Below are 13,769 nucleotides of genomic sequence, written 5' to 3' on the forward strand. Positions count from 1 at the left end.
AAAAGACAAAAACAACAACAACAACAAACAAACTACTGTGGCTTTTAAATCCTGATACACTATTAACAATGCCCTCTGCCTTCCTTTTTTAGGCAATTCCTCACCTTTCCCCTCCTCAGGATGCTTTGTATATTTTGGGTCCCACTAACTCCTTCAGTTTTTTTGTCTTTTTCCTTTTTATTGGTACCGGGGATCGAACTCACGACTGCCTGCTTGCAAGGCAGGTGCTTATGCAGCTGAGCTAAATCCCCAGCCCCACTCCTTTAGTTTTTAGACTAGGGGATCAACCTATTATCTATCTGAGTGGTGCTGAACCTTTTTACCCCTGAGCGTGATCTTGAGCTGTATTCCTTTACTGACTAAAGCCACACGGTTTTCCTTCCTTCCAGCTGTGTAGTTCTCCACTGCACAAAAGTGTCATGACTTTCCAACCTATCTGTGGCTGCTGGACGAGTTGTCCCTATTTCTCTCTGGTTCCTTGTCACATAAAGCATCGTTTTCTCATCTTTGACTTTCAGTTTATTAACCCTCTTTCAGGTTGAATATATTTCCTATTCAAAGCATCTCAATGGATCCTTCCTCCTCATCTACTCTGCCTGTGTTTCTTTTTGTTAGTTTATCAGGGCTATCTATATTAAAGATTATAGTCTACCTTCTCTGCCTCATCTCTGCTATTCTCTTTTTCTGCTATTATTTGTCCACTTTTCTCCTTCATTCCACTGTCTGCCCCATTCATTGAGGCTTCTCAGCCATGGTTGCTGGAATCCTGGTACTTTTTTTTCTCTCTCTAATATCCTTCAATATTTTTTGTAGGGTTGAGTTGGTGGCCATGAACTCCCACAGTTACTCCTTGTCTTAGAAAAATCTTTTTTCTCCAGTGATTTTGAGAGACAGTTTTTCAGGGTACATCAATCTGGGATGGAGGTTATTTTCTGTCAGGTCTTGGACTATTTCCCCCCAGGCTCTTCTTGATTTGAAAGTTTGTGTTGATAAGTCTGTCATTATTTTGATGATTTTTCCTTTGTAGGTGATCTGCTTCTTTTCTCTGACCACTTTTAATATTCTGTTCTTGTGATGAATTTCTGAGATCTTGATTATTATGTCTGAGTGTAGATCTGTTTTTGTTGTAGTTTTGTATGCCCCATTTATCTGGATATCATTTCTTTTTCCTATGTTTGGGAAGTTTTCTTTTCTTTTATTTAAAGAGAAAAAAGAAAGAAAAAAAACCAGAGCAGTAAAAGGGTACAAGTAATACAGAATTTCAAGAAAAAAAATATACAGTAAGAAATCACTAATTAATAGGTTACATATTGTCATCCTAAAAACATTTGTCCAAATTACAAAATTAAAGCATACAAAGTAGACATTCATACAGTGAGATTTCAGACAGTTCTGTTCAATGATCCAATAAAAACTCAATAATATGGTTTTCTATCCTACACACTTAAATATAAATGCAGTTATATCCTTTAGACCACTTTCTTTTCCTCTTTTTTTTACTATAACAATTACACTTTTTGGGTTTTATTACTCCCATAGTTCTTACTACTTTTTAAAAAAGAGAATAAAACCAAATGTGACAAAACAAAACAGAGTCAGTTAGACCAGAAGGATGGGCATAGTACACGATGCAAAAATAGAATACTAGGTGATCAAAAATGGTTACCATTGTGCCTCTTGCTATTTTAAAAAGAGTTGCCTCTATCATCAGGTATAATAGAATTGAACAAAACAGTACAGAACAAGACCAATAAAACGTACACTGGAGACATTACAGGACTTCAAAAAAAAGATAATAGTCAAACCATAATAGACATCATAGTAAATCTTATTGCCTTCAAAGTGGTTGCCCATACCCTCAAACTTGATACTATCAAACAGAACAGAATACAGTAAAATCATACAGAACAAGATGGGAGAACAATACAGGGGTTCAAATCAGGTTAATAGGAAAACAAAAAAGTTACTGTAATATATCCCGCTATTTTTAAATTTAGTTTTCCCTTAATTAAAAAATAAGAAACAATAAATTAATTTAAAAAAAAGGGGGAGATTGGGATAAGAGAGGACATTGTAACAGAACAACACAGGGCAGAACTGAACCATTCAAGCATCATTGTGTTTCACCACCAGATAATCTAGTGCTTAGCATTTCTTTAATCTTTTTATATCTTGCCTCACTTGGATTAAAATTTCAGTTTTAAGTTCATCTATGAGGTCATGAAGGTATTTCTTTATGTCCACTGATGTTGTGGCTAATATTTCATGATTGCTACACTGGTGCTCTGCTGTATTTACCTCTCCTGGGCTTATTTTCCCAGGGTCGGTGGCTGGAGGTTTTCTCTTATTTTTTTTCTCTTGTCATGTTTCTGGTTTCTTTCAGACAGGTGTGTGGTGCAGGTCTCAGACCCTTTCCGTATTGCCTAAAGTTTTTCTGAAGCATGCTGGCGGAGTTTTGCTGCCCTCTCCAGTTTGCTGTTATCTGAGGTGCACGCAGTGATGATGTGCGCTGGCCCCTCTCCTCTAAGCCAGTCAACTGGCAAGAGCCTTCAGCAACTTAGGCTGTGATGTGGCGGACGTCACAGGGTCAAGATAGTTTTGTCCCTGACTATTGGGTCCCGACCAGGGGCATGACTCTGCCCAAGTTGTTCCCACCAATCCTCTCTGGGCTGGGGCAGCTGACTTACACCACCGAGGCACCAGGCTCTGCCCCACTCCAAGATGTCTTCCAACCACATCCGCCATGGGACACAATTTCCAGCACTCACTGAGAATTAATGCAGCTCTCCACCTTGGCTCCACTCCCCACTGTGCCGTGTCCTCCTGCCAAGGGCCTGGGACTCACCAATTCCCGTTATCGGTGGTCACAGCTTCAGCATGACCATGGATTGTGCAGCTCCATGGCACTCCCAGCACGGTGTAGGACTGGTCTTGGTGAGTGCATCTGGCTCCAGCCCTCCACCCGTGTTTTTCCTTCCTTTTGCTGTTTTTCTCTTTTCTTCAGTTTCATCCTGGGATCGTGAGAATCTCTCTCCACTCATCTGGCCCTCTCCATGTTGTCAAATTCCAGCGTCTGAGTTGTTTTTCCCAGAGAGGCTCTCTATCCAGCTATCTAGCAAGCCGCCATCTTCTGAAATCCCATTGTCATTATCTTTTATGCATATTTATTTACCTATTTCATTAATCACCCTCTTCATTGTACTTTAAAGATTTCCTTATCCTCCTGATCTGCCATTTCTGTTATAATTAGACAACATTCTTAGCATTTCTTTCTTTCCTTAATTAATTAATTAATTTTGTTATACATTGGCAGAACTGATGCCATCTTGTGCCCTCTTTGACCTAGAAGAGTGAAAAATTACTCAGGATACAAGTCCCATGGGAAAAGCAGTCAAGTTGCACCCACAAGGAGGCGGTTAGCCTGCTCAACAAAGGAGCAGGATGCAAGTGTCAACCACAATTAATATAGGATTCTAGATGAATTGTTCCTGACAGGGTATCTTGCTTTGTGGTTTTCTGCTTTAAAAACTCGGTAACCCCCCAATTCGGGGCCACTCAGTCTGACCCTGAAACGGTGGTCTATGCAGGTGGTCACTGAGCTCAGCTAATAAAATCCCAAAATTTGTCAATTCAGCTACTTGGGCTCCTATATTGATTACAAACCTACCTCAATTTATTTATTTTTTGGAGTTTTTGGGGCAAGACTTCATGTAGTTCAGGGTGGCCTTGAACATAGCCCAGACGAGGCTCGTGGCTCTAGGAAATCCTCCTGCCTCAGCCACTTGACTGTGGGGATTAAAGGTGTGCACCACCATGCCCAGCAGTGTTCATTGCTTTATTCTCATTTTTTGTGACCTACTTCTGAACCCTGGTTTTCTCCATTGCACTCACTCTTCAAAAGGTTGCTTGAAAAGTCAAAAATATTACAAAGCCATAGTCAGCAAAAAAAAAAAAACAACAAAAACCAAAAAACAAAAAACAAAAAAAAAAACCGAAAAAAAAAAGTCAAAAATTGATGCTAGCAACTTTACATCTGTAATCAGTGTCTGTATGTAGGCAAATAAACCTTTCCTTTACTTGTAGGCTATTCCTTTTGCTAGTGAACTGCTTGTAAGTAATAAAACGTGCCGACATAAATTCATGAACTAGAGAACCAATTGATAATTTAATAACAATAAGCTAATTTTGTAAAAATAGTGCTTTAGAGTAGAAAAGTATAAAATATTTTGAGTTAGTAATTATAAAACCTTTGTAAAAGAACTATAAAAATTTAAGTGAATTAAAAACTAGAACAATAATAATTTTTTTTTTTTTGTCTTTTTTGAGACGGGGTCTTGCTATGCTATTCAGGCTGGCCTTGAGCTCACTTTGTAGCCCAGGCTGGTCTCAAAGTCACAAGATCCTCCACCTCAGCCTCCTGAGTGCTTGAATTACAGGTGTGAGCCACCACGCCTGGCTTAATAATAATATTTTTAAGTTCTTGGTATGTGCCTAGTGCTTTTGTTACAGGCAGCTGAGCCAGTGAAAATATTAGAGGCAGTCAGACAGGGGTAGGCCCTCAAGGAAGCTGGCACAGAGGACCAGATATCTCATGACCTTGGAGGGGACAGATACCTCTTGCTGTGGGACAGATCTCAAGACTGAAGGCAAAACAATTGTAACCACACCCTTAAGTATAATCCTTAGGGATTAAATCTGGATCACTTTAAAATCAGGAGTCACTATTCCAATCCCTAGGAAGGGTCACTCACTGCTCTCTAAGAATGCCTGCTTCCTATGTGACTTGCTTTCCCATTTGTCCCTAATATAACCAATTTTACCTGAACTATTGATTTTTATTGGCTAACTATAGTTACGTCCCAGTTTATGCCTTTCTGCTTTGTGAGTTTCCAGTCCTCACTCACCTTGAACCACTCTCGCCCCATGATTTTTTCTTTAAAAGTCCCTGAAAAAGACAGAGTTCTTGGCAACCTGCTCTGGACCCTTTCTGTCTCTCTTCAGTCAGAAGCTTTCTTTCTCTCAATAAATACATTCTATTCTTCACGTCTGTTGTTCCTAAAATTCATTCTTTGGTTCTAGAAAACACAAACTTGCAGACATAGTAGGTTGGGAGCCTCAATCCCGTATATCACTTTCAGCAGAGAAGTATTTGGGAGAAAGGTCGAACATTAAATTCCTGGAGATCTTCATGTATAGTCTCTTTCTTACCATTAACTAATCCTCTTAAAACTTTTCGTCATCTGTTGAAGATAGTAACTCTAGTTGCTTACATAATGAAATTATTAGAGATTGATGTGAGAACACTTTGAAAAGTACTCTTTTTCTTTTTGAGACAAGGTCTCTGTGTAGTTCAGGCTGACCATGAACTCTTTGTAGCTCAAGTGGCCTTAAACCTCTCTTGATCTTCCTGGCTCAGCCTGCCAAGTCCAAAAGCACATTATTGCTAGGAAAAAATGTATATATTATATTGCAGATGTATGATTATCTACAAATGTATCTAAGGGTATTAAAAGATTTACTCCTATAGAACCATGTAACATTAATAATATTATTTGTTTTAAAGTTTTTACTTTTTTTTTTGGAGACAGGGTCTCACTATGTAGTTCTGGTGTCCATTAACAGAAGTTGTACCTGCTCAAGGTAAAAGGAGCTCTTGAAATGCAGGCAGAATTCTCTTAAACCAAATTCTTTTTTCCTACTTGGGAAGTTTTCTGCCATTACTTCTGTAAACAGTTTTCCTTTAATGTTATTTGTGCTATCTCTTGCTTTTTCGTTGACTCTGTTGAATCATTTTTTTCTTGTAAAAAAAGATTAAAATAAAAGAGGACATAACAAAACAGATCAGAACAGAACAATTTAAGCAACATAGTGTTTCATCACAAGACAATCATACATAACATTAGCTACCACAGTGTCTCTTTCCTTGAAATATTTGAGTATACCTTCATACACTATAATATCAAAAATAACAAGACAGTGTAAAACCATTCAAGAGAATGAAAGTATTACAGGGTATTCAGAATCAACTAACAGAAAATGAACAATGGATACTATACTATCTCCTTGTCCATAAAAAATTCTGTTTATACTATCACATATAATAAAATTCAATAAGATACAACATGATAAAACTGATGGGGACAGAAGAACAAAAGCTTGGCGGGACTTCAAATCAAGATGATATTAAATCAGCACTAACTATTAAGATGTCTTGTTTTCTTCAAAATAGCTGTTCATACCATCACAGGCAATAAAATCAAACAACCCAGAATAAAACCATTTCAACTAATGATTGAAAACATTATAAGGCTTCAAAGCAATATAATGGGGAATCAGGATTACCACATAATTTTATGTATTCTTGCCGTTTCTTACACTAGGGAAACTATTCAGCATTTATACATGTGAGTTTGATTTATTTTGCTTATGAGTATGGTCTCAAGCTGCATCCATTTATTTATAAATATCTCAATGTGATCCTTTTTTATAGCTGAGTAGTATTCCATTGAATAAAAATACCACAACTTTTTTATCCATTCCTCAGTCGATGGACACTTAGGTTGCTTCCAAGATCTGGCTATTACAAATTCTGCTGCTATAAACATGGGTGCACATATATCACTCTGGTATGATGTTTTCAGTTTTCTGCGAATATGCCTGGAAGTGGAATATCTGGATCAAACCTTTCAATCTTCCAATCCTAGCTTTTTGAGAAATCTCCAGACTGACCTCCACAATGGTTGCACCAGTCTACACTCCCACCAACAGTACAGGAGAGTTCCTTTTTCCCCACAGCCTCTCCAGCATTCGTTGTTGGTAGTTTTCTTGATCCTGGCCATTCTTTCAGGAGGGGGATGGATTCAGTGTGGTTTTAATTTGCATTTCTCTAATGAGTAATGATAATGAACATTTTTTCATGTGTTTATTTACCATTTATATTTCTTCATTTGAGAACTGTATATTCACATCAGAGGCCCATATTTGATTGGATCTTTCCATTTCGGGGGTCTGATATTTCAAAATTCTTTATATGTTTTAGACAGAAGTCCTTTGTCTGAGGGACAGTTCACTAAAATTTTTTCCCAGTTTGTGGGTTTTCTTTTCACTATGCTGGAGATTTCCTTTGACATGCAGAAACTTTTTAATAAGACGTGATCCCAGTTATTGATTCTGGGAAGTATTTCCCATGTGGTTTGATTCCTGTTCATGAATTCTCTACCTACCCCTATGTCTTCAAGGGTTTTATCCAATTTATCTTCCAATAGATTTAGTGTTTCTGTTTTTATATTCAGATTTTTGATCCATTTAGATTTTAATTTAGTACATGGTGATAGGCATGGGTCTAGTTTTAGTTTTCAGCAAATGGAGAGCCAATTTTTCCAACACCATTTATTAAAGAGACTGTCGTTCTTCCAGTGAACATGTTTGGACCCTTTATCAAAGATAAGGTGTTTGAGTGTGTTTGTAGTTTGGTTGTATCTTCTAATCTTGGCTCTGTTTTTATTCCAGTACCATGGGTTGATTTTGTTATAGTTGCTTTGTAGTATAACTTCAAGTCAGGGATTGTGATGCCTCCTGCCTTGCCTTTGCTGCTTAGAGAATTGTCTTTGCTCTTCTAGGTCTCTTCTGTTTCCAGGTGAATTTTAGGAGTGATTTCTCTAGATCTATGAAGTATGTTGATGGCATTTTTATTGGGATTGCATTGAATCTGCACAACAGTTTTGAGAGAATGGCCATTTTTACAATATTTATTCTTCCTATCCATGAGTAAGGGATTTCTTTCCATTTTCTGAGATCCTCTTCAGTTTCTTTTTTCAGTGTATTATAATTTTCCCTATATAGATCTTTTACTTTTTTTCATGAGAATAATTCCAAAATATTTCATTTTTTTGGTTGCTAGTGTGAAGGGTGTAGCTTCACTTTTTCTCTCTCAGTGATTTTGTTGTTAGTTTATAGGAATGCTATTGATTTTTGAGTATTGATTTTGTATCCAGCTACATTGCTGAATTTATTTATCATATCTAGGAGTCTTTCAATGGAGATGTGGTGGTCTTCTTTGTAGAGTATCATGTCATCTGCAAATAATGATAATTTAACTTCTATTTTCCTATCTTTACCTCTTTTTTTCTCTCTCTCGTCTAATTGCTCTGGCTAGTATTTCCAGTACTATGTTAAATAGGAGTGGTGATAAGGGACTTCCATTTCAGTTGTTGGCCATTTAGTATGATACTGGCTGTTGGTTTGTCATAGATGGCCTATCGGGTTCTGTCTTGGATTCCTGATCTCCCAAATGAGTGTACAGCAGAGGTTAAATAAAAAGTGAGAAATTGTATGATTTGTAGGGCTCCAGGAGGGTCAAAACCCTTTAATTAATCTCGAGGCTTCGAGGGTAAAGACAAAGGATTCTCTGGATCAGTGCACTTATATTACAACCAAGGACAAAGGGCAGAGAAACTAAGGAAAGTGCAGGACCTTAGGAGTCACTTCAAGGATGTCTCCAAGTAATGAATCAAGTCAATTCAGTAGCACTGTCTTATCATGAAGACATGGTAAAAGTGAGACTGTAGAGTAATCTTTGCAGCTGCATTCTCTACCTTGTTAATTGGGATTCAAACCAGAGTGTCCGCAGCTGTGGCCTTATCTTGTCCTTTGAGGTATCTCTGGCCTCACAGGCCACTACAGGCCTCAGCTAGGACCAGTGATTCATAGAGGTTCACTTACTATGAATCAGCTCCCGTTGCCAGGCAAGGGGCCTAGGCCTAGGACAGACTCACAGATAAACATAGAAAGCCAATTAGTAAACTTTAAATCCTGCTCAGATCTGCTTTGCTTCAGAGTGGTCTCCAACAATGGCTTTTATCATATTGAGGTAAAGACTATCTATCCCAATTTTCTGTAAGGTTCTTAGCATGGATGAATATTCGACCTTATCAAATACTTTTTCTGCATCTATAGAAATGATCATGTGATTCTTACTTTTGGCTTTATTGATATGGTGGACTACATTTATTGATTTACGTATGTTGAAACATCTCTGCATGCCTGGGATGAATCCCATTTGGTCATGTATAATCTTGATAACTTGCTGCATCCTATTTGCCAATACTTTATTGAGGATTTTTGCATCTGTATTCATTAGGGAGAGTGGTCTATAGTTCTCTTTTTTAGTTAGGTCTTTCTCAGGTTTTGGTACTAGAGTATTATTTGCTTCCAGGAATGACTTAGGAAGGGTTGATTCCCTTTTTATTTCATTGAAGAGTTTGAGGAGTGTGGGCATTAAGTCTTCTTTGTATTTCTTATAGAATTCTGCAGTGAATCCATCTGGGCCTGGGCTCTTCTTTGTAGGTAAGGACTTATTACATTTTCAATTTCATTAATAGCAATTGGGTTATTCATCAGTTTTACATATTCTTGACCTAGCTTTGATATTTCATGTTTCTAGGAATTTGTCCATTTCTTCTGTGTTATCAAACCTATGAGAGTAGAGGTTTTTGAAATAGGTGTTGCTCATCTTCTGTATTTCTAGAGTCTGTAGTGATTTTGCCTTTTTCATTCCTTATTGCATGAATTTGAGCTTTTTCTTCCCTTTTTAAAATAAGGTTGGCTAGGGGCTTATCAGTTTTATTTATTCTTTCAAAGAACCAATTCTTTGATTCATTGAGTCTTTGGATTGTTTTCGTAGTCTCTATTACATTAATTTCTGCTCTGATTTTTATAATTTCCTTCCTTCTTTTGGCTTTGGGCTTGACCTGCTCTTCTTTTTCTAGATATTTGAGATGTAGCATTAGGTTATTTATTTGTATTTGTTTTGTTTTCCTGATGTGGGAACTCAGGGCAATAAATTTTCCTCTGAGGACAGCTTTCATAGCATCCCACAAATTCTGGTAAGTTGTATTTGTATTTTCATTTGCTTGTAGGTATTGTTTAATTTCTTCTTTAATTTCCCCTATGGCCCACTGATTGCTCAAGAATGTGATATTCAATTGCATGTGTTAGTGGGATTTTTGAAATTTCTTTTATTATTAATTTCTAGTTTCATGGTGCTATGATCCAATAACATGCAAGGGAGAATTTCAACTGTTTTGCATTTATTTAAATATGTTCCATGGGCTAATATATGGTCTATTTTAGACAATGTCCCATGTACTGCTGAGAAGAATGTATATTCTGATGTTGTTGGATGAAACATTCTGTATATGTCTATCAAGTCCATTTGTTCACAGGTGTGATTCAGTTCTGTTATTTCTTTCCTGTTATTCTGTCTGGTTGATCTATCCCTTGGTATCAATAGTGTGTTAAGGTCTCCTGTTATAATTGTGTTATTGTTAATTTGGTTTTTCACTTCTATTAATACTTGCTTTATATAACTAGGTGCTCTGGAATTTGGTGCATATATATTTAAGATTGTTATCTCTTGCTCTTGAAGTTTTCCCCTAACCAGTATGTAATGACCTTCTTTATCTCTTCTGATCATTCTTGAAGTTCACATTGTCTGCAAACAGAATAGCTACACCCCGCTTTCTTTTTGGGCTCCTGTTGCATGAAGTATTGTTTTCCATCCTTTGATTTTCAGTCTGTGAATATCCTTTTGGGTTAGATGGGTTTCTTGTAGACAGCATATGGTTGGATGTTGTTTCTTGAACCATTCTGCCAGTCTGTTTCCTTTAATTGGTGAATTGAGACCATTTACATTAATGGTTATAACTGTTATATATTGGTTTATTGTTGACATGTTATATTTCTGCTGTTGTATCTTTATCTTTCCATTCTGTTTAATTGTCTACTTTGCTTATTGTTTTTTTTTCCTAAGTGTATCTAAACTGTCTTTCAGTGTTCTTTGCAGGGTTGGCTTGGTGATCATGAAGTTCTTCAGCTGTTCTTTGTCATGGAAGTATCATTTCTCCATCAATTTTCAAGGTCAGTTTTGTAGGGTACATCGGTCTATGTTGGAAATAATTTTTCCTTTAGGATCTTAAATACTTCACTCCGTGCTTTTTTTGACTTTATTGTTTGTACTGAGAAGTCTGCTGTGATTTTGATAGGTTTTGATCTGTCTTTTCTCTCTAACAGCTTTTAATATTCTATTCTTATATTGGATTTCTAAGATGGTGATTATTATATGTCTGGGTGTAGTTTTATTTTGGTTATGGCTATTTGAAGTTCTATATGCTTCACTAATCCTGATGTCAGTTTCCATTATCATGTTGGGGAAATTTTCAGCTATTACTTCTTTAAATATCCTCTTGACATACTTTATATTGTCCCTTCTTTTTCATTTATCCCTATCAATCTTATGTTGATTTTCTTTGAATCATCTTGCAGCTGTTGAATTGTTATTTCCTGATTCCTTGTTATTTTTCCTATTCCCTAGCTGTGATCTTGTCTTCAAGGTCTGAAATTCTATCTTCACTTTCACTGAGGCAGTTTTGACAACTTTCAATGGAATTTTTGATTTCTTCTATATCTCTTTGAATCTGCTTCATGTATTCTGTTTGTTTCTTATATTGTTCATGCAGGGATTCTATCTTTTTGATTTTTCTTCTAATTTTTTAACTGTGTCTTCCATAGATATATTCTGCATCTCTTTCATTTCTTTCATCATTTCTTCTTTTATCTGGGAGATTATTTCTAGTTTGAATTCCTTTAAAGCTTCCCAGAGTTGCTTCTTTATTTCAGTTACTATTATTTCAGGTATTTCAGGTGTTTGGCATGTATTTTCCTTTATGTACATAGCTCCTAAGTTTTCTTGGGTTGGGCTGAAGGTTTGAAATTTTATTTTGGTCTTTCATTTTGTCATTTTCCTATATTTCCATGTTTCAAGTGTTATTCCAAGGCTTCCCCTGGGCCTGTTGGAAATTCTCTTCTATGCCCTCCACTCCTGGAAATCTGGCTGTCCAGTTTCCTGAATTGAGAAAGAGTCACTTGCAGTGGGGCATGCAGGCAGAGCCAGTCAAGTGTGGCAGGAAGCTGAGAATTTCATTGGCGGGTGGGAGAAATGATCTTCAACTCCCATGGCTCGGGATGGTACAGGGACACTCACTTCCTTCTGCCTACTTACCAGAATTGAGGGCGCAGGCAAGCCCAAGATCCTTGGAGCCGTGACTGTGATGAATCTTATGTTACCCTTATTTGCAACATCTAGCAACTGTGCGGATGAGTTTTTATGGTCCCCTACTATTTTAAAGAAATCTCTATTTTTGTGATCACTAATCATAATCCTGTCTTCTTCATGTGATCTGGTATCCTCACATTGTCATCTAAGTCATACTTTCTTTTTTTTATTTAAAGAAAAAAAACAGATAAAAAGGGTAGAAACAATACAGAATTTCAGGAAAATAAACAGTAAGAAATCAACAGTTGATAAGTTACATACTGTCATCTTAGAAATAGTTGCTTGAGTTACAAAATTAAAGCATACAAAGTGATATTCAAACAATGACATTGCAACGATTCAACAAGAACTTAGAAATATGGTTATCAGCCCTACACCCTTGTTTTTTATCTTAAAGAGGCTAAGATTAAACATAGCAAAATAGAACAAAACAGTTTATAAGGAAACAATTTAAAGAAACATAGATTTCAAAGCAAGTCCACTGGAGATCTTCACTGTCTATCTTATTTTCTCTAGTTTTCTTCCAAATAGGTGGAGTGGCCTCAGTGACTACCCGTAGGCTGAGCCTGCTGCCTCTTCCCCCCAGGCATTGGCTTCTGCAATGGAGAGCGGTGGAAGGTCCTGAGAAGGTTCTCACTCCAGATTCTCTGGAGCTTCAGGATGGGAAACAGGTTCATGGAGGAGCGGATCCTAGAGGAAGGCAGCTTTCTGCTGGAGTAGCTGTGGAAAACCAAAGGAGGGATCCCTGAATTCAGTCTGCACCCCTGAGTCGCTGCTGCCCTACTTGGTGGGCGGTGCTGGGAAGTCACATAGCAGGAGTGTCCTAAGTCATACCTTTACTGGACTTCTTTATGGGCTTTCCCCCAGTACTGGGAGTTGAACCCAGAGCTTTGAGCGTCCTAGTCAGACACTATGCTACTGAGTTTCATTACTGGCTTTGTGTGGAATTTTTATCTCTTAGATATCTTTTAGAATCTGTTTCATGAATCCCATTTCTTTCTTATTTTAGGCATTCATAGTTTCCACAACTTTCTTAAGATCCTTAATCTATTTTTTTAAACTGTATCTGTTCTAGAGTTACTAGCCATGACATTCACTGTGGTCACCGTTTCTGTAGTTGTCTGAGACATTATTTCTGGTTTGATGTTTTCTGTAGCCTCCTTCATCTGCTTTGTTACTTCTGCTGTTCCACTTCAGAGGGTCCAGGTGGGTGGCTTTGGAATTGTTCCACCTTACTGCTTCCTTCGGTGCACTAGAAGAGTCTGGAGTTACATCTTGCTTTTGCATTTCCTCATTTTCTTTTCTATTATATTGAAACCCTTAGGAAATGTCTACTTCTCAGAGAGTAGTTTTCTGGGGTATACATTGTTTTTGGGTTTTGAGTCTCTTCTGATTTATTTGGGATGAAAAGTTGCTGGCTTATTCCATTTTTGGTTCTTTTTGTTGTTGTTTTTGGTATTGGTCTCTAGTATTGTTTGTAACCCTCAGGCAGTCTCAATCTTGGCATACCAGGAAAAATAGCTGTTTAGAGCAATTATGTCATCTTGGTTAAAGTAGTACATTCAGGAATAATAATAGCATCCAGCACAGCATAGAAAATGACAAACTGTTAATTTGCCACCTTTAACCATAGGAATTAGATTTGTGGTTTCATAAT

At 37.2% G+C, this 13,769-nt stretch overlaps 1 protein-coding gene across 4 annotated transcripts in view; it reads left to right on the forward strand.

Annotated features, from left to right (window-relative positions):
* Window positions 1–13,769, forward strand: part of LOC134478145 (serine/arginine repetitive matrix protein 1-like) — a 51,098-nt gene that overhangs the window by 16,181 nt on the left and 21,148 nt on the right. The window lies entirely within an intron of this gene.

This window comes from Cavia porcellus, unplaced genomic scaffold (genome assembly GCF_034190915.1).
Source record: "Cavia porcellus strain 051 isolate PalLab524CR breed Dunkin Hartley unplaced genomic scaffold, mCavPor4.1 scaffold_11, whole genome shotgun sequence".
In the NCBI taxonomy this organism is placed as follows: Eukaryota; Metazoa; Chordata; class Mammalia; order Rodentia; family Caviidae; genus Cavia; species Cavia porcellus.